The sequence below is a fragment of the Cnephaeus nilssonii genome (genome assembly GCF_951640355.1).
Source record: "Cnephaeus nilssonii genome assembly, chromosome: 8".
NCBI classification, from domain to species: domain Eukaryota; kingdom Metazoa; phylum Chordata; class Mammalia; order Chiroptera; family Vespertilionidae; genus Cnephaeus; species Cnephaeus nilssonii.
The window spans coordinates 77282841-77304533 of NC_137079.1; the positions used below are offsets into that span (position 1 = coordinate 77282841).

The 21693-nt window shown below is 35.3% G+C and overlaps 1 pseudogene across 1 annotated transcript; it reads right to left on the bottom strand.

Annotated features, from left to right (window-relative positions):
* Positions 1-20868: 20868 nt before the first annotated feature.
* LOC307104133 (jun dimerization protein 2-like) lies at positions 20869-21361 on the bottom strand (annotated as a pseudogene). Its single transcript has one exon. The product of its transcript is annotated as a jun dimerization protein 2-like (transcript).
* Between the last annotated feature and the right edge of the window lie 332 nt (positions 21362-21693).

Consider the following 21693-nt stretch of genomic DNA (forward strand, 5'->3'; position numbering starts at 1 on the left):
CCTCGCCAGCACTTGTCGTTTGCTGATTTGCTGATGATAGCCATTCTGACAGGTGTGAGATGGTACCACATTGTCATTTTGATTTGCATCTCTCAGATGATTAGTGACTTTGAGCATGTTTTCATATGTCTCTTGGCCTTCCTTGTGTTCTCTTTCGAAAAGTATCTATTTAAGTCCATTGCCCATTTTTTGATTGGGTTGTTTATCTTCCTTTTGTTAAGTTGTATGTGTTCCCTATAAATGTTGGAGTTTAAACCTTTATCAGTGATAATATTGGCAAATACGTTCTTCCATACAGTGGGCTTTCTTGTGTTGTTGATAGTTTCTTTTGCTGTACAGAAGCTTTTTATTTTGATGTAGTCACATTTGTTTATTTTCTCTTTAGTTTCCATTGCCCTAGGAGCTGTAATGGTGAAGATATTGCTTTGGCATATGTCTGAGATTTTGCTGCCTGTGGCTTCCTCTAATAATTTTATGGTTTTCCATCTTACATTTAAGTCCTTTATCCATTTTGAGTTTATTTTTGTGTATGGTGTAACTTAGTGGTCTAGTTTCATTTTTTTGCGTGTATCTGTCCAATTTTTCCAACACCATTTATTGAAGAGACTGTCTTGACTCCATTGTATGTACTTGCTTCCTTTGTCAAATATTAATTGAGCATAGGGTTTGGGTCGATTTATGCATTCTTTATTCTATTCCATTGATCTATATGTCTGTTCTTGTGCCAGCACTAGGCAGTTTTGAGAATAGTGGCTTTGTAATACAGCTTGAAATCTGGTATTGAGATCCCTCCAACTTTGTTCTTTTTTCTCAGGATTGCTGCAGCTATTCAGGGCCTTTTTTTATTCCCAATGAATTTTTGGAGAGTATATCCTAGGTCTGTGAAAAATACTGTTGGTATTTTAATGGGGAGTGCATTGAATCTATACATTACTTTGGGTAGTATGAAAATTTTAATGATGTTGATTCTACCAACCGATGAACACGATATGTTCTTCCATTTGTTTATATCTTCCTCTATCTCTTTTTTCAATGTCCTGTAGTTTTCCGTGTATAGGTCTTTTACCTCCTTAGCTAAGTTTATTCCTAGGTATCTCAATTTTTTTGATGTGATAGTAAATGGGATTGTTCTTTTTAATATCTCTTTTTATAAGTTCACTATTGGTGTATAAAAATGCCTTAGATTTCTTGGCGTTAGTTTTGTATCCTACTACATTGCCGAATTCATTTATTAAGTCTAATGATTTTTTGATGGAGTCTTTAGGGTTTTCTATGTATAGTATCATGTCATCTGCAAATAATGTCAGTTTTACATCTTCTTTTCCAATTTGGATGCTTTTTGTTTCTTCTTTTTGTCTAATTGCTATGGCTAGCACTTCCAGTGAAACAGGAGTGGTGAATGTGGGCATCCCTGTCTCATTCTTGTTCTTAGATTAGATGAAATGGTTTTAGTTTTTGCCACTTGAGTATGATGTTGGCTGTAGGTTTGTCATATAAAGCTTTTATTTTGTTGAGGTATGATCCTCTAGTCCCATTTTGCTGAGGGTTTTTTTTATCAAGAAAGGGTGTTGGATTTTGTCAAATGTTTTTTCTGTATCAATTGATATGAACAATGTCAAAATCTTGAAAGTGATTTTCAAAAGAGGATATTCTAAATACCATTAAGCACATGGAAAGATATTGGTACAATTAAGCACAAGGGGAATAAATATTAAAATAACAGTGAAATTCTAGCACACCTCAACCAGAAATTCTAGCACAAAGAATGAAAATTAACAATAGTAAAAATGAACACTGAGAGTATGGTGGAATTGGAACTGTCATACTAAACTGTACAGGATTCTTTCTGATTCAAGGTCTCATAAAGATTGTCAGGAACAAAATCATATAAGGCCTTTACTCTTGCTTGCAAGAGACCCATAGAAAATTGTCTCTCAACAATGATAGTGTTTGAAAGAATCTATTCTAATGTGTGTGTGTGTGTGTGTGTGTGTGTGTGTGTGTGTGTTTTCTTTTCAGATAATTATCTCTTTAATTTATGAAAGTCCACTCTTCCTCCAGACCTGAGAACAGGTTTGCTATGAATGCACATTCTTCCTTTCTATAAAGGACAAAAATACTGATCTCACAAGTCATATTAAGATAAAATCTGATTATTTTGGTGAAATATTTAGAACAGCACAAGGAGCATAATGGCACTTGGTAAATGGTAGTTTTCCTTCATGTTATTTTCCCACTCAAATACATGGAAAAGCTTGTAATAATAATAAGAAGAAATTGGAGAAATAAACAAACTTAAAATTATTTGATAAACAATACTTTATCAGCTACTACCATTATTCTTATAAGGAAACTTTGAGTTTGCAGTCTTTGTATGATGAGGTAAATTTATAAAATTTAATGTGGTTATTAAATCTTAAAAGGGCATTTTCATATTTAGTTAGCTTCAAATCTTAAATTATAATTCAATAAAGAATATTTCCCTTTAGCAAGGTAGCTTAAATTATTTAACATTACAAGAGCTAAAGACTGAAAATAGTTAAAAAATATGGGATATATTTTCTTTTTCTCTAAGCTCAGCTATAATATATGCATGGTGACATGTAGCATTCTTTTTCTTTTATGTGTGCTGTATAAATTTTCAAAGCTCACACAGACAAATGTCCACCTTTCATAAACAAAAGAGCAAAATGAAGAAGATCCTGTGTGGAAAGCTCCATGTTATGTTCTTTTCATTAGTAAGTTTATTAATTAAAAAAATTAAATTTTGCATTTTCTAAGATGTTTAGTTCTCTAGAGAGCTTTGGGAATTCACTGTAATATTTCAGTGTACAATTTGTATATGCTCAAATTTAATTCAAGATGAAGAAAAACTTTATTTCTCCAAGTCACATTTTACCAACAGACTATTTGTAAGCAATCATGCTTGTCATGTCATTTTTCCCCCTGAAAATCTAAAACATAAACAGCCAGCAGCATTAGGCTTGTTTGTGTACCTCCAAAGCCACAGTGTAGTATTAATTCTTCATATTACCAAAAGAAAAGAATATGAATTATTCATCTGATTTAGAACCTTTCATCTTAGTATTTAAGACACTCCTTAACAAATTCCATGAAGATTCAACATACATAAATTCTCAAGTGTGTCCTGGTTCATTTCTTGAAATTCTTCACTTGGTCTTCTAGCAAGAGGCTAAATTGATTACTAGCTTAATACTTATAGCTAAAGCAGACATTTCACTGCTGGTGAGCATTGCTTCTGCTAATGTCATATTACAGAGTTTAACCTTACCTGGCCTGTTCCCTTTACTTGGTGACTTTTCCTGTCTAAACTATTTTTAAATGATAATTAGAAAATTAAATCTTCAAATTCACAACAGAAAGAAATCACTACAGCTAATTGTTATTTGATCTAATTTTTCTCCCATTCTCCACCCTCTTTTATGTGTCTTTTCTATACATCCCCATAACATATGTTGTAAATATCAGGAATATAAACCAGGGAATAGTTTTCACTCAGTTTCTAGAAGCGTATTTTAATTAAGCCCTCTACATACTGCAATTTCTTTTGCTAGGGTGCTGGTTAGGGAGATACTCTGTCCAGATCCCCTTTTAAGAGAAGGCATAATGCCTGACTTGGGTAATGCAATCAGCACTCAAGCTCCATTTTCAGCCACTCCAAAGTCTAATTTAGCTTTGGAAAGTCATTGCCCTACCTGAAGTCCTTTTCTGAGCAATTTGAGGTTATAAATACCTCTGGACTTCTCAGTTCAGCATGGAAACCTACTTGCTCCGGAGGATCTTAAAACTTTGGCCAAGGTTTCAAAAAGCCTAGATTATAAATTACCCACTCCTGCCTGTTTTCCTTCCTTACACACTTGTTGATACATAATAAATCATTGGTACCCAAACTCCATTCCAACTTCTGTTTCCAGAGAACTCCAAGAGTTTGGTGCTAAAAGTAGCCTAAGAAAATAAATTATAAGAGAATCCAGTTTGAAATGATAACTCCCATCACTGGCAAGAAGTAGAAAACAGCCCCAGGCTGTCCAACTTCACAAACACTTAATGATGGTGAATTGGCAGGGTGTACTGGCAGAACAGAGTACAATAGATGGTGCTAGCTATAATATCAAATGTTTGAGATATAGAGAAGAAATAGTAGTTATATGAAAAATAGTATCACATAACATTACTAAGTGCCATTAATGACCTTCAGCAAGATAATAAACAAGTGGCATATCAGTCAATTAAAATCTAGGTGTGAATGGTAGGGGTAATCCTCAAGTCCTTACAAAGAAGTTGCCATCTAGGAACAATTCTGAGACCGAGTTCAGAACATAGAATTAAGTGGTAAAACATCACTTATGGTTAAATGCCGACAAATACAGCTCTTTTTGACAAGGTCAGTGTTCTCGTTGAAAAAAATCTGGTTCGCCAACAGATGAGATGGTGACATCTGCAAGGGTTTCCTCAAGATATTAATTTCTTTGAGCCTTCTGATTCTACGCACATCCCTGCCTATTAACGGCTAGCATGTCTCTCTGTCAAATGCTGAAGACAAAAAGCCTCCACTCAGGATTTGCTCCCATCTCTCTTCCTAGCCATTGGGCCTAAAACTAAAGTTAAATTATAGAAGAGCTTAGCTGGGAACATGAAAATCCACCTAACAGAGGAAAGGAACTATTCCCCAAAGAAATTGAAAGTTGTAAGATCTACCTTCTTTACAACAGCTGTATCTGAGTGAATGGGCAGGGGAATGAAATTTGAGGGTCCTTGATCAATTGCATATACACAGTATATATAAAATTGGATAAGAACACTTTTTTGTTTTATTTCAGAGTATACTAGTACTCCCAATATATAAGATGTAGCACACTACCAATTTTCTAGGAGATGGTGAGAATTGCTGCTAGGATGTCCTACAGTGAGCAAAGTTGAAACACAAGAAATACATGACAGATACTTCAGATACATAAGCTCACTGACATGGGCCTAATATGCATTAATAGAAGACCTACCAAGGGAATCTGTTCTATAGGAAATCTTGGAAGGACTGTAATTTACCAGAGATATCAAAATATCCTACTGGGAGAAGTACTAGCATCAATAAAATGTACATTCAAGATATAATGTTGACAAATCAGAATAAGCAAGAGGTACCTAATACACTGTGTGTCTAGGAAAGCAGACTGTGAGGATTCAGCAGCCTGCTATGTCCAGAAAAGGTTTAGATTGACAGTGGTCAGTGGCATGTCAGGACCTCCACTTGAGAGTAAAACACAATACGGTTTTTTTGTTGTTGTTTTTTGTTTTTTTTTTTTACATTTTATGACATAAAGGTACCTATTCAGGTTCTGTAGCTAGGGGATTCCACTATTTGAAGCTCCTGTATGTGATACCCTAGGACGGGGCTTAATCACAAGGAACAACAACAGCCTGTAATTATTGGAATCGAGAGTCTAGGTCAATGGTCGGCAAACTCAGTCCCTAGGTGATATCAAAGGTTGCCCGACACGAGTAAGAATCATAGCAAGAAAAGGCTTTGTAGCAGCAGGGCCATCAATTTGAATAGACATTCTGATGTTGGAATTATGAGTGATAGGAAAAGTAAGTAATAAAGTTGATAAAAATGTCTTTGATAAATAACTGTAGTCATGCTTTTGGGCCCTTGTAGAAAGGCAACACCTGAATACCAAACTCGAACTAACCACTCGATTAAGAACTGCCCATCATGAGCTGAATCTTACAGACAAAACAAAGACAGAGGTATGCTGGACTAACCACAATTTTAATGCATCCAGATATTGCAACAGAATCTTTGAAAACCTAAAAAGAGAGAAAACAAAGTCTGATAAAAACAAAACACATATCAAAGGACTGTGGCACAACTAGAATTAATGTCATATATACATAAAGGGAATACCAAAAAAGAAGGGAAAAAAAAACAAAACAGAAAAAAATATTTGAAATAATGACTGAGAATTTCCTCAAATTAATGTCAGACACCAAATCATGGATCCAACAAGCTCAGAGAACACCAAGAGGGATACAGGCTCCCCAAACCAACATTTAGCATATCATTTTCAAACTATAAAAATCAAAGATAAAGAAAAATATCTTGAAAGAACCCAGAGGAAAAGAAACACTTTACTTATAGATTAACAAAGGTAAGGGTTACATTTAACTTCTCCTCAGAAACCAAGAAAACAAGATGAGAGTAGAGTGAAATATTGAGTGTTGAGAGAAAACAAACAAACTAAAACCCCACCAAACTAGAATTCAAAAGTGAAGGAGAAATAATGACAATATCAGGGGAGAAAATGAGAAAATCAACTGCTAATGAACTTGCCTTTCAAGAAAGGTTAAAAGAAGTGCTTTAGAGAGAAGGAAAATAATATAGGTCAGAAACTGAGACCTACATAAAGAAAAGAAGAGCATCAAAGAAGAAATAAGTGAAAGTAAAATAAAACTTATTGTCCTTATTCTTAATTGATCTAAAAGATAGAAGTTTATCTAGAAACTAATAACAATGTATTCAATTGTGTATGTGTATGTATATTATATTGAATGTACGAAATGAATTATAGCAATGATACAAAGAACAAGATGAAGAAATTAAGATTATTGTGTTATTATATCAAATTCATACTACCCATGAAGCAGTATAATATTATTTGAAAGTAGGTTTGAGTTAAATAAAAATGTATATTGCAAACTATAGGGAAAGCATGAAAAAAAATAGAAAAGGAAATATAGCCAATATGCAAAGAAAGGAGAGAAGATAGAATCATATACTCAATTAAGATCCCAAAAAGGCACAAAAAACTTGGAGAGAAGAATAGGAGAAAAAAACACATAAGGAAAACAGCAGCAAATATGGTAGATTTTAATCCATCTTTATCAATAATCATTCAAGATGTGAATGGTCTAAATGCACCAATTAAAGACAGATTGTCAGAGTGGGCCTAAAAAACAAGACCCAATTACATATTATCTACAAAAAACCCACTTTAAATATTAAGATTAATTTAGATTAAAAGTAAGTTGATGGATGAAAATATACCACACTAACACAAATCAGAATAAAGCAGGAGTAGTTATATTATTTTCAGACATAAAAGACCTCAAACTAAAGAGAGTTATCAGTGATAAAGAAAAGCATTACATAATGATAAAATGGTAAATCCTCAAGATTACAAAATGATGCTTAACATATATGTACCTAATAACAGAGTATCAAATTACATGAGAGAAAAACTCATAGAAATGCGAAGAGAAATGGATGAAACTATTATCATTGATGGAGATTTCAACATCTCTCTCTCTCAGACAGGAACAGATACAAAGGCAGAAAATCAGTAAGGACATTTTCTAACTCAACCACACCATCAATTAACTGGATATAGTTAACACCTATAGATTATCTAATAACATTTTTCTCACTCACATGGAACGTTCACCAAGATACGCCACATTGTATACCATAAGACACACTGTAGAAATTTTAAAGACTAGAAATCACACAATATCTTCTCTTAGACCACAACAGAACTAAAATAGAAATAAAAAATAGAAAGATAATTGGAAATCCCATAATATGGGGGTATTAAATAACACTCTTCTGAATAATGCATGTCAAAAGTTAAATTTAAGAGATTTTTTTTTAAGTTTTGAACTGAGTGAACATGAAAACACAACTTACCAAAATTTATGGGATGCCATGAAAACACTTTTAAGAAGGAAATTTAGGAAGATGTAAAAATCAATACTATAAGTTTCCACCATAGGAAACTAAAAATAAATAAATAAATAATTAAATTCAAATTAAGGAGAAGAAGAGAAATAATAAAAATTAGAGCAGAAATCAATGAAATTGAAAATAGGACTCAATAGAGAAAATCAGTAAAATAAAAAATATAGTTATCTGAAAAGAACAATAAAATTAATAAGCCTCTACCCAGTCTAAAAAAAATGAAAGAGCAGACCCAAATTGCAAGCTCCACAATAAAAGAGGGGGCACCACTGCAGATCTCATAAAAAAAAATAAAAGAATAATAAAGAAATACAATGAATATCACTATGCCTGCAAATTTGATGACATAGAGAAAATGGACCAATTCCTTGAAAGACACAATCTAATAAAACTTACACAAGAAATAGCCAATCTGAGTAGTTCCATATCTGTTAAAGTAATTCAATTGATAATTAATAACTTTTCAAAACAGAAAGCACCAGCTCCGAAGGAGTTCACTGGTGAATTCTACCTAACATTTAAGGAATAAATTATACCAATATTCTACAATCTCTTTCAGAAGATAAATGCAGAGGCAATACCTTCTAACTCATGCTCTGAGGTCAGCATTACCCTGATACTAAAATTAGACAAAGACATTACAACAAAAGAAAACTACAGGTAATATCTTCCATGAACATTAATATAAAAATCTTCAACAAAATATTACCAAATTAAATCCAAAGTGTATTAAAAGAACTAGACACTACAACCAAGTAATAGTTATCCCAGGTATGCAAGACTAGTTCAACATTTGTAAGTCAATTAGTGTAATCCATCACATCAACAGATTAAAAAAGAAAAATCACCTGACCATACCAGTATATGCAGAAAATGCATTTAACAGAAGCCAATGCCCATTCATGATAGACTCTCAGTAAACAAGGAACAGAATGGAACTTCCTCAACTTGATAAAGACAATATTTTAAAAAAACCTATGCCTGCCTTGACCTTGCCTCTGTGGCTCAGTTGATTAGAGCCTTGTCCTGTGCACTGAATGGTCTTGGGTTCAATTCCAGATCAAGGCATGTATGGAAGGCAACCAATCAATCTCTCTCTCTCTCTCTCCTCCTCTCTCTCTCTAATAAATGAAAAACATATCTTCAGGTGAGGATTAAAAATAAATACATAAAAATTAAAAAAGATAAAAAACTATGGATAACATTATACTTAATGATGAAACACTCAAAGCTTTCCTTCTGAGATTAGGTATAAGGCAAGGATGTCCCCATTCAATACTCCTTTTCAATATCATAATAAAAGTCTTTGCAAATTTAAAATGTAAGGAAAATAAAATATATTGAGATTAGGAATGAAGAAATAAAACAGTTTATGTTTGCAGATGACAGGTTTGTCTATGTATCCTTCATAAATGTCAATAAAAAGTCCCCAATAAAATGCTATCCACATATATGAAGGGGCATAACCAAGTGGATTTTATTTGAACTATTCTAGGTATAAAATTAACCAATGTGATATACTGTATTGATCAAATAAATACAAAACCATGTGGTCATTAATATAAATGCATGAAAGTTATCCCATATTAATGGATTACAGACTTAATATTATTAAGAAATTAATATCTCACAAACTGATCTACAGAGTCAATGTGGTCTATATTAATACCCCACCTGCTTTTATTTTTTTTTTTTCAATGAAATGGAAAAGCTAATCCTAAAATTCATATGGACATGCAAGGAACCCAAGGCCTGAGTAATCTTAAAAAGAAAAAGGAAGTGAGAGTATTCACATTTACCGGTTTTAAAACTTAATATAAAACTACAGTAATGAAGACTATGTAGTACTATAATGAGGATAGACATATAGCTCAATGGAAATAGAATTAAGAGTCTAGAAATAAATCTATATGTCTGTGATTAAATGATTTTTTTGCAAGGGTTCAAAAAATTAAATGTGATAAAATAACCTTTTCAACAAACAGTGTTGGTACAACTGGATATTTCTATGTAAAGGAATGAAGTTAAAACCTTCCTCAGAACCTAGATAAAAATTAACTAAAAATGTATAAGAGGTCTAAATGTAAGAGCTAAAACTGTGAAACTTTTGATGTAAGATAAGAATAAATCTTCATGACTTCAGATTTAGCATTTTTTAAAATATGACAAATAAAGCATAAGCAACAAACAAAATAAATAAATTATACATCATTCAAAATTAAAATATTTGTGCTTCAAAGGATACTAACAATAAAGTGAAAAGATATCCAAAGAATGAGAAATATATGTGCAAATCTTATATCTCATGAGTATTGTATTCAAAATAAAGAAGTCTTATAACTCAACCATTAAAAGAAAACTAGCACGATATTTTTAAAATTTGAGAATGCTTTAAATAAACATTTCTTCAAGGAAGGTATACAAATAACTAATAAGTAAATTAAAAGATATTCAGCATTATTAGTCAGTAGGTAAATGCAATCAAAGTGATAGTACTTGTAAATGTGGTAAAAATGAATGTGCAATTGATATCATTTGCCTATAAAAGAAATGATGTATGGTACATGGATAAACCTTGAAACAACATGCTATGTGAAATAAAACAAACACAAGAGCCATATGTTGTGTAATTATGTTCATATGAAATGTCTAGAATATACAAATCTATATGATACTGAAAGTTTAATAGTAGTTGCTAGTGCAAGAAAGATGGGGACAGTGAGGGATGATATCTATAGGATGCAGGCTTTCTTTTTGTGGTGATAGCGGAACAGTGTTTTATATACTACTAGAGGCCCGATGCACAAAGATTCATACAAGAATGGGCCTTCCTTCCCTTGACTGTCAGCAACACCTTTGCTCTGGCCGGAGCCGCCTTTCCACCTTCCCACACTGCCCAGAGGCCTGGAGTGGCTGGGTCGGTGTGGAATGCCTACATCCTGCCCCCGGCCGCTCAGCGCCTGCATATGCAAATTAACTCACCATCTTTGTTGGGTTAATTTGCATACCCATTCCTGATTGGCTGGTGGGTGTCACGAAGGTATGGTCAATTTGCATCTTTCTCTTTTATTAGTGTAGACTAGAGGCCTGGTACATGGAATTCATGCACTCTGGGGGATCCCTCAGCCCAGCCTGCACCCTCTTGCAGACTGGGAGCCCTCAGGGGATGTCCGACTGATGGCTTAGGCAGTCGGACATCCTTAGTGCTGCTGCAGAGGCAGGAGAGGCTCCCACCACTGCCAGTTTACTCACCAGCCGTGAGCCCAGCTTCTGGCTGAGCAGCGCTCCCCCTGTGGGAATGCACTAACCACCAGGGGAACTCCTGTGTTGAGAGTCTGCCCCCTGGTGGTCAGTGCACGTCATAGCAACCAGTCATCTGATGTTTGGTCGGTTTGCATATTAGCCTTTTATTATATAGGATTAACTACTAAATTATGCACTTTATTTCTATACATTTTTTGATATGTTAATTATATCTTATTTTTAAAACATACTAGTAACCAATCAACAAGAAAATATGCAAATCAGTAATTAAAGGACTTGATATCTGAATACATACTTCACCACAGAAGACTTATACATCATAAATTTGCACATTAGGAATTTATCAATATTATTTAGTAATTAAATAAATGCACATTATAACCATGATTTACTATAACCTACATATATTAGAAGTGCAATTTTTAAAATAAAAAATGAAAAAAGTAATACGAATGCTGGTGAAGATGAGGGGAAAACTGAACTCTCACATTTCTTGAGAAAATAGCAAAGCAACTCTATTTTTAAAAGAGTTTGAGATAGTTTCTCATAAAGTTAAATCTACATTTACCTGAACTAACAAGGAAAATAGAGACAGACTCATAGAGAGCTGGCTGACAGTGGTGTATGTGTGTGTGTGTGTGTGTGTGTGTGTGTGTGTGTGTGTGTGTGTGGCAGGGTGTTGGGGGAGGGAAGAAGGTTGGGCGGAGTTGGGTGGAAGAATTGAGCAAAAAAGAGAGAGAGAAATAAAAACTCATGGGCACTGACAACAGTGTGGTGATTGCTGTGGGAAAGGGCAGGTGGGAGGAGGTGGAAGAGACTATATGGGAAAGAAATGGTGATGGAAGGACACTTGACTTGGGGTGGTGAACACACAATGCAGTGTATAGACGATGTGTTGTAGAATTGTGCATTTGAAGCCTGTATAATTTTATTAACCAGTGTCACCCAAATAAATTCAAAAGAAAGGGGAAAAATTAATGTACTTTTGTCATATGATCAATAGTACTTCTAAATACTCACCCTAGAGAAATCAAATGTCATTTTCACAATAAAACCTTTACACAAATACTTATAGCAGTATTATCCATATTTGCAAAATACTAAATGTTTTCTAATGAATGAATGAAGAAACTGTGGTATATCTATACATTGAAACACAACTCATCAAATAAAAGGTTTTAACAGAAGGTAACAATTTGAGTAAATTCCAAATTTATTTTGCTCACTGAAAGAAGCCAATCTCAAGAGATTCAATCTGTTGAATTTCAATTATATCACCCTCAGGAAAAGGCAAAATCATAAGGATAGAAAACAGATCAGCTATTGCCAGATGTCAGGTGACATGCAAGCATTTGTTAAAAAGAGAAATTATAAAACATTTTTTGTATAATTGTTTCATAATTGTTTATGATGATGGTTACACCAACCTATGTATTGATTCTTGTAGAAAATTACATGAAATAAAAGTGAATTTATGTATGTAAATCTTTAATAAATATCAGAAATTATAGATTTTAACAAAAGGCTGTGGGCCAATGTTAACAAATACTATTTTTAACTCTTTTCAAAGTAAATCTAATATATAAAAATTTCTTTGACTTTTTTTTATAGTTGCTTATTTTCCCTGTTTGCTTCTGTTTCACAATAGTTCAGTAAATATCAATATTTACACAATAAGCATCTTATATTTATAAAAGCAAACTATGATTTATTTACCAGAAATACCAATTCAATTTTTAATTGATATTCAGATTCAAATGAGAATTTTAATTATTTTAAGCATTTAGTTTTATAAATTCCTTAGCTAACTACACTACTGACTCCATAAAAGCTCTTAGTTCAAGATTTTGGCTAAAGTGTTCCCTTATTTATATTCAACTATAATTAAAATTTTGAATTTACTCATAACTACATATTCATGCCAAATGCCTGCTACTGCTAGAGAATCCCCTATGGAAAACCAGTTTCCAGAATTTTTAGGTATATCTATTTATATTTACAATCAAATTGTGGTACATATCTTAAAAGTTGGTTTCTATATCTATTTTAGATTTAATATACATCTAGGACATTTTTTACACACATGTTCATTGCTGTCTGAACTACTATATCATAAGACAGCACTGTGATGTCCAAGTGAATATTCAATCATTTTATGCCTTCTAAAAATAAACTACAAGCAGAAACCATGTCTAGCTGTTTTACATAAATATATTATCCTGAGGCCAATGTATTTTTGGTGATATTGCATTAAGTCTCTACTTATATTTTCTAAGACTAATAATGAAGACTAAAGAAGGTAATTTCTCTGTGGACTATTGGAATATGTTTCATTGTTTGTATAGCACATGGAGAAAGACCTTTTGCTACAAGAAAATTGTCCCAAGCTAATTTTAAACCAACCTGACCCTTGTTCTCATTAATTCATTATATATAAACTAGAGGCCCGTTGCACGAAATCCATGCAAGGGGCTAGGCCCATGCAGCCATGGTGATTTGCCTCGGCCCTCACAGCCCTGGCTTCATCTGGAAGGTTCTCCAGGCTAATTAGCATATTAGGTTTTTATTATTATAGATTACATATGCTTTGCTTAAAAACACATAGCTGACTCTATTACTTGGATATTTTGAATAGAAGTTATCTTTGGTTCATATGAAAGTATTTTAACTAGTGTTCCTTAACACAATATTTCTTGTTTTCTTGAATAATTTTCAAGGAAACAGGCACAAAAGTTTCAATCTCATGATATATGATTTGGTTTTGTATTTAGAGTTTATTCTCACATATTTTATATGGCTTTAATTAGTGTTTTATAGATCATAGTATTTGTAAAAATTATTAGAAGGTTTCTAGAATATGACATTTGAAAGCATAGAACCAAATAAATTTAGTCTGCCATCAAAATAAATGGAAAATATATTAAATGTATATTTTATTATATGTATAATATATATTTTACACTTCAAAATCTTCAATAGAAGAATATCATTTCCCACTTTGCATACCAGATTATATAATTGCTATAGCGAAAGAAAGAAGCAATTAAAACATAAATGCATTCAACATAAAATGAAAAAAAATATGAAACAACAAAGAATGTAGTTGAAAATATTCATTAACTTTGTAAATTAAAGGAAAGATGTGAAGAAAAATAGCATCTATAAGAGAGATCAGAGAATAAAATGAGATTTTTTAAAGCAAACATAAAATAATAAAATAAACTCTATATATTTTTACCAATCATTTATATATTTATTTTTCAGCAAGTGCTTTATATGGCCATGCACTATTGAAGAGGTTTGACAGAAATTATTGAGTAATAAAAAAATTAAAAATTTACTCTGACTTTATAGATTATGTTTTAACAATTTAATGCTATAGATAATTTACTCAATGATCTGGAAAACAATTTTAATTCATGGAGTTCCCCCCAAAAATGGAGGAAAGAAATGGTGTGGGTGAAAATAATAGATACAAAAGACAGATTAAAAATAAATTTACAAATGGCATTTTCTTATTAGAACAAAAGCAATGTTAAATGATGTAAAAATAAAACATTTTCTTGAGTCACAGAAAGACATATATATTCGAAACACATCTTAGAACTAATACAAACTTTATATTCCCTCTTTTCATATTTTCATTAAAAAGTAAAAAAAAAACCATATATGTATATATAACATCAGTGGCATCTATATGTATATACATCAGATGCCATCCAAAGATGAAAAATTTCAGCACATTGTTGAGACATTGCATCAGATGGAAGAGTGATAATCAGTAAAATGAATATGACAAAATATTAGTGAAAACAGGAATAATAAATGTGTGAGTCAGTTACAGGGAATTGGGTAAAATTCTGAATGGTAAAACATCTGACAAAATGAATATTCCTTCCTCAGAATCTCAGATTTTCTAACAGACAAGCTTTTATCTCTAATAATGGGCATGGGTGTTTTTGTTTGGCCCAAACAGTATTTCTTTTTGGATACTTCATTTTGGTCCACTACATCTCTTGTTATTCAGCCATCTTCATTGGTTTAGGATCCAAATATACGTGAATTTGTTTATGCAGTTATATATATGGAAGAAAAGCCTAACTGTGTTCCCGGCACCTTTGAATACAAAGACATTATGTCAGAAAAATATTAAAGCATAACATTATTTTGTATAAGAATTCAAAAGAAATGCTATATGTCTAAGTCTATAAAAAGGTAATACAACAAGATATGATGTTAAAAGTATTTTTTTCTATTTTATTTCCATGTAAATTACCTAACTTCAGATGTCATATTGTTATCAGAAGGGTACATTTAGGGGTAAAAGTCTATCATAATTAAAATAACCAAAGAGATCCGATCTATCTTTTGTCCACAAACTAATTTACTTTCTCTTTATAAAAAGTTATATTCATTTATGATAATTTAAATATATATTTTTTGCTTTGAAATCATGTTAATGTAACAGATGCCCTAGTTATGACACTAGGTACTCAGTAATACACCCAAATATTCTGAAGTAACTTATTAACCTGGTACTTGATTCTGCAGTTTGATTCTGAAATTAATGACTTCAAACATTTGCCTGTTTTAACACATATATATTGTTAGCATTCAGCACCTGTCATGGTTTAAAAGAAAATTAATGCCAATTAGAATTAGATGATAATGAGGAGAGAAATATGTTGTTTGCTTATTTCGCTACATATTTTCTTTTTTTGAAATGCTTTTTCTTCAAAGCTTAAATAACTAAGGTTCATTTTGATTTGAATTTAGCTAAAATATTGAGAATTTATATATTTATTCAATAAATATATCATGAGATGTATTCATACATCTGTAAAGTGCTAAAAGAAATATGCTAAGAATGTGCCAATGGAGTGCTAACAAGGAACTCAGGCATAAAGAGGATTCAGGTATTCAAGGAGAAAGTGATAATGAGGATCTTGTTAAGGAGGCTTCATTAAATAGGTGTTGGAATTCGTAAAATATTTTTCTTAATTTTTTAATAAGATAGGACAATATATGCATACATTTTTTAATGGCAAAGGAATATATTTATTTGTGGCAGGCATGATGATGACTCTTCCAAGATGTCTATATCCTAAACCTTGGAACTTGTGAATATGTTATCATACAAAGCAAAAAGGTTTTTTTGGTGTTTGTTTTTTTGTTGTTGTTTTTTTGCAAGTGTGATTACATTAATCACCTTGGGATAGGAAGATTATCCTGGATTATCTGCGTTGGTCCAATGTTATTACAAGGATCCTTGAATGTGTCAGAGAAAGAGATGTGAGCACAGAAGCAGAATCAGGGAGAAATTTGAAGATGCTATCTTTCTGGCTTTGAAAATGGAAGGAGACACAAGCCAAGAACTGCAAGGGGCCTCTACAATCTGGAAAAGGCAAGGGAGTGGATTTTCTTCTAGAGCTTCCAGAAGGAATACAGTCAGGTCACAGCCTTGATTTTAGTCCCATTGATTTTAGTGTAACCCATTTTGTACTTCTTACCTCATGAATACAGTAATAACATTTCTTTATTTAAAGCAACTAAGTATGTGGCAATTTCTTACAAGAGAAAGTTTAATACAGTACTATGAGATTTTTGCAAAACTGTGCCAACTCCCAGTTATTATCTCTAATGTTCAAGCTGAATAAACATAAATGACATTTGTCTCTTTTTTTACATACAATAAGTAAGTGTAAAGAGACACACCATTGATCCATTGATCCAAGTTGTTACTTGTTTTTTCTCCCTTAAGAAGCTTCCATGAATTCTCTTAACCAAGAGAGAAACTAGGTCCCTAACTTCTGATAGCCACTTTTATCACATTTTTTAAAATGACTAAATCAGAATTTATAGTTTTCATACATCATATTAATGGATAGACTAGAATATTTTACATCTTTTTATATAATCTTTATATCTAGTTTTGCTTACTGTAACTTCTCTTTGTGCAATGCAATAAATGAAAGCTCCATATTAAGTTTTTCTACAGGTGGAAGATGGAAGAATGTACAGAGTTGTAGAAGATTGTTCCTAACCTTCTGTTTGCAAGACACCATTTCATTCACACTCACCATACACTAAGTTTTCTACCAGAACCAAAAGTATTAAATGTCGAACAGGTTTTTACCCCAGAAATATGAGTAAGAACAGTTAGTCTGGAGTCTATGCTATCAGAATTCTTTATAAACTCCACTTACCCCTAGGTAAATCTCATTAAAGTCCCCAGTGGACCAGGAAGACTAATCAAATACAAATTATGCTTCTGAGAAGTTTTTATTTTCTCTGTAAATAGAAAATTATCATTTTAGTTCAACTTAGATAATATGGATAGGTTTTTAACTCTGTTCATTTCCCCAACTTTAGTTTCAGTTATGCTACTAAATTCCTGTCATATACCTAAGTCAATGCATCATATTAACAGTATGTAATTCTGAGATTGGAGCCCCTCATAACTCTGAACATTGCCCAATGCTCAGAAATTTCAGTCTTGTTCTTGAAATCTAGCCTGGCGACAAGGTGTCTACTAACTGCTGAGAGGCAGCAACTGTTCGCCCAGCCTTTGTCACTGTTCTGCCATGGCTCCAGCTCCTCCCCATTTTATTGCATTTTCCCTGTGCCCTGTATTTTCCTAGATAGACCACATTTAGCAGGTTTTATAGCCTCCATATACTATACTTGGTTAGACTTTCTTAGAGTTAATAAAATCCAATCAAATTAAATGATCAGTTTGTATGTGTAAAGTGTGACAGCTAGCCCAGATTAATTTGTCCCAACAGTCTGTCTCAGACCCGATCTCCTTGCCCTGTGTCCTGACCCTCTTGGTCAGCCCTTCCATGTCTAATCATGTCATAAAATAGAATATGTATTTTTAAAGCTCTGCTTCCATTAGTATACATTATTATGATGATCTCACTGTTGTTTTTATCCTTAATATTATTTTCTAACTTATATTTTAAAAAGAAAATAGTAGGATAAATCTTAGTAAAGTTGAAGTAAAATTCAATACCAAAAGAAAATTTTCCACATTTGACTTCAAGGAACTTACTAAAAATAAAATTTGTCCACAAATTATTTTTAAAAAGTTGATGTCTGCCTGGCCAGTGTGACTCAGTGGTTGAGCATTGACCTATGAACCAGGAGGTCACCGTTCCATTCCTGGTCAGGGCACGTGCCTGGGTTGTAAGCTTGGTCCCAAGTAGGGGGTGCATAGGAGGCAGCTGATAAATGATTCTTCCTTATAATTGATGTTTCTATCCCTCCCTCCCTCTCCCTTCATCTCTGTAATCAATAAAATATATTTTAATGATTTTTTGATCAATAGTACTTCTAAATACTCACCCTAGAGAAATCAAATGTCATTTTCACAATAAAATCCTTTACACAAATATTTATAGCAGTATTATCCATATTTGCAAAATACTAAATGTTTTCTAATGAATGAATGAAGAAACTGTGGTATATCTATACATTGAAACACAACTCATCAAATAAAAGGTTTTAACAGAAGGTAACAATTTAGGTAAATTCCAAATTTATTTTTAAAAGTAATACCTATCATATACCTCACAAATAAAGAAATAGTAGAAAATACTGTTACTCCTAAGAGATATTTCAAAAGTGTGTATGCAGGTATATACATACGTATTCACATTTGCATAAATGTATGTACCAGCTTTGGAAGTGCCACCTAAAACTCCATATTTTAGAAATATAATCAATAAATAAGTGATTAAAATAAAAATTCTAAATAAAACCTAGTTAAGTTCCCAGAGTTACTTACAATAATGGATCATTTCAGTATCCTGATATTTTGTCAATTTTCATAAAATGCTAAGTGATTCTGAGAATCACTTAGCATTTTATGAAAATTGACAAAATATCAGGATACTGATTCTCGCTAGGATCCCCTATTGATATTATAAACTATATTTATAATGGTACAGTGGCATTACATTGACTTCTTTAATGTGGATTGCTAAATCTATTAGTTAAGTGCATATACTGGCAGGGGGAAAAAATGTAGGTTGAACCTGACAAGTCAAAGGTCCTGCTCTGAGTTGCCAACTTCCAAAAGTTTCTGTTTCAGGACTTCCTGTATGTGCTCTGCAACACCTGTTTAATGTTTGAAAACTATTAATATTTTTATTTAATACTAGAGGCCCAGTGCACGAAAATTCATGCACTCGGGGGAGGGAGGGCCCTTAGCCCGGCCTGCACCCTCTCGCAATCCAGGACCCCTCACGTATGGTTTCTAGGCCTGGCCTGACATCAGGACCTATAGGGCTTTCCTTCCTGCGGCTGCTGGCAGCTGGCCCCGCCCCCACTGCTGCCACTGCTTGCCATGTGTGCAGCGCTGCCAGAGACTACAGTACTTAGAAGTTACATGCAATGGCCATAACTGCTGAATATCTGTTCGTAACAAACAAACCATAGCATGTTTATACTGTACCACATCGAGTGATTATAGAAATCCATTTATATATTGACTAGAGGCCCAGCGCAAGCACAGTCCCTAGACCTGGCCTGTGATCAGGGTCATCTTCCCCAGTTGTCCGGCACAGTGGGTAGACATCAGGTGATCAGAGCCTGCTGGCTGGGGAAAGATACCAAGAGGTGGTCAGTGTGCCTCACAGTGACTGGTCCAGCGGTTGTTCTGGTCATACTGCTGTTAGGGCCAATTTGCATATTACCCTTTTATTATATAGGATAGAGGCCTGGTGCACAGGTGGCGGCTAGCTGGCCTGCCCTGAAGGGGGTCCTGGATTGAGGTTAGGAGAGCCTGCTAGGGGACAGGGCTGCTGGAGTAGGGGCCATGGGGTTTGCAGGTTGGCCACACCCCCAATTGGGGTGGAGGTTCCTGCTGAGGGGTGGGACCAGCCTGGGAAAGGGGCCTGGGGCATTTGACAGGCTGGCCATGCCCCCGATCGGGGTGGGGGTCCCCACTGGGGGCTGAGCTGGCTTCCGTGAGGGGCCTGGGGTGGTTTGCAGGTTGGCCACGCCCTCAATCAGGGTGGGGGGCTGGGGGCAGTTTGCAGGTCGGCCATGCCCCCACATTTGTCAGGAAGAATGTCTGGAATAAGTCTGGTCTAGTTAGCATTTTATTAGTATAGATTGTATAAAATCATTTTTGTAAAAAATATTTAAACAAAAGAAAGTATAAAAAACATGTGCAGTTGAAAGCCCTGCCAGGACAGCCAGTCTGTAAACATTCAGTGAGTATGTGCTTTGGAAGGACGCTTGTGCCTCATGCCCACAGCACCTCCAGCAGGGCCGGCGAGGGTGTGCCCCGGCTGCCACTCCGGGCAGGACTGAGCTGGACCACGGTGGGTGGGTACAGCAGGGCCTGACACTGTGCCCTTCTCCAGCCTTGTATCAGGGTCAGGGTCAGGGTCAGGGTCAGGGCTGGGGCAGGCAGACTGATGTTTCACTCTGAGTTCCATACTCAGCCCAATTTTGGTTACAACCCATGGCTTTTCCTGGCTGTTCAGAGGTCCTTTGGGTGGATGCCCTGGCGGAGAGGCCAGAGAAGTACCCATAGCTGCCCAGTTGAACATCTCTCCAGCCCAGAGCCTCTGTCCTGCCTCCTGCAAGCCTGGCCCCAGGCAGAACAGGCCCCCCTAAGGATTGCTTTGGTCTTAGTGCTTTGTCCTGGGCTTCATCAGCCTGGGTTTCTTCCCCTGGTGTGGCTGATCTGAGTTTCACAAAAAAGTCGGGCCGATGCTGGCTGTGCTGAGCCTCACTGAAGAGTTTTTTATGCAGCAAGGAAGAGCCCTCTGGCACCCTCCCCTTCCTCCCTCTGCTCATCTTCTCCTCTTCCTCTTCCTCCTCCCAGCCCGTGGTCACTTCTTCTCCAGCGGCTCCAGCACTGGGTTGCCTTCTGAGTCAGGAGTCTTAACGCTGTCAGTCTTGACGATGCAGGTGGTGCAATACCAGTTGAGCAACAGGATGAGCTGCAGCCACTCCTGCTTCAGCTCCTCCATCTGGGTTTTCAGCTCCGCATTCATGAGCTCCAGCCATTCAGATTCCCGCTGCAGAAACTCTGTCCGCTCCTTCTTCTTCTTCCAGCATTGGGCTGCCACCACTTTGTTCTTTTCCCGGCACCTTTCCTCCGCTCCTCTTCCTCCTCTAGCTCACTTTTCACAGGTTGAGGCCTCTTGACCAGTTTCACCTCCAGAAAGTGCAAAGGGGGGTGATCATGGCCCCAGTGTTGTGGATGTCAGCGTATTTCAGCTCCTCTGCAGTCAGGACTGAGCTGGGGAGTCTGGCCCGGGGGTCGAGCTGTGGAAGAGAGCCCGCAGTCATGGAAGGGTCCGGGATCTGCCCAGGCATCATAGCAGGAGAAGTGGCAGTCCAGCCCTGCAGAAGCCTTGGGTGGAGGCAGTGAACCCGGGGCCTGGGCCAGTGTGCAGGCACCGTGTCACCAGCCCCATCCTGCAGCATCCACCCGTAGCAGCCGCCAAGCATCCCTTAGGCAGGCTGTGGGGGGCGGCCTGGGTGTCCCTCTTTGAGGCGATCAATCCAGGGTTCTGCCTGCCTGCCTCATCACCCCTAACCACTTGCCTGCCTGCCTCATCTCCCCTAACCACTCAGCCTGCCTGCCTGATTGCCCCTAACCACTCTGCTTGCCTGCCTTATCACCTCTAACCACTTTCTGAGGGGCGGGG